This window comes from Microtus ochrogaster, unplaced genomic scaffold (assembly GCF_000317375.1).
Source record: "Microtus ochrogaster isolate Prairie Vole_2 unplaced genomic scaffold, MicOch1.0 UNK34, whole genome shotgun sequence".
NCBI lineage: Eukaryota > Metazoa > Chordata > Mammalia > Rodentia > Cricetidae > Microtus > Microtus ochrogaster.
The window spans coordinates 2050883-2051862 of NW_004949132.1; positions in this window are offsets into that span (position 1 = coordinate 2050883).

The following is a 980-nucleotide window of genomic DNA, read 5'->3' on the forward strand; positions in this document are numbered from 1 at the left end:
AGCTAAAGAGCCAAGCAGTATTTAAAAGAATTCAGTGTCCGTGTAATTATTTCGGGTAAAGCTAGCCGGAGGCAGCCGAAGTGGCGGGAAGCAGCCCGCGGCTCCTATTACTACACACTGTTCCTTCTGTAAGTTAATTATTTAATTTAATTAATTTTCCAGGCTCTAAAAGTAGAGGTGAAGGAAATGGCAGAGATTGGAAAAGAACAGAAAGACCACCACCAAGATAGGAAGTGACTAATTGTATTTATTAATTCATTCATTCATGTACTCATCAAACTCATATTGACTGTGTAATAAGTGACACACCAAGTATTAATTGTTAAGATATAAAAATACTTGGATATCCCCCATATATTATTTTTTTAAGGGTATAGGCATTTTCTTCATTTACTATGTAGTCTTTGTCTACATACAATGAACAACATTCTTAAGCAGATACCAAACACTAAAACGTACTGAAAGCAGAGAAATTTATAGAAAATGGGTAGTGCCCAAACTGGTATGAGTTAGGGTGGGCTTGGAAAGTAGAGAGTTAGTTAGGGAAGATTTGGAATGCGGATCATTTTAATAGTGGCCACACAGAATATGCAGAGAGTATATTAATAGAACATGTTTATGAAATGTCATCTGGTTTGTTATTCCTCAAGCATCACATATTCTGTGCTTTCATCATATAAGCCAAATTAAAATTATGTATATACTGTCAGCCATACAAAGTAACCACGGAATAGTTTTTAGTATGATAAAATTAGGTTCAGTCTAAATGAAATCCAACTGCAGATGAATGGGAATTTTAATGACTTTTAGAACAAAATGAAATCAGACTACTGACTTTTATTTTCCACAAGTGCACTAACATGGACATGGTTTTCAGAATACAAAGAAGGGGAAAAAAGCATTCAGTATTTGTTTTCAAACCATGGTCAAGAGTTAGTCTAGGCTTTTGCTCAGCTCTTTAAATTTTTTTCTTTTTTTTT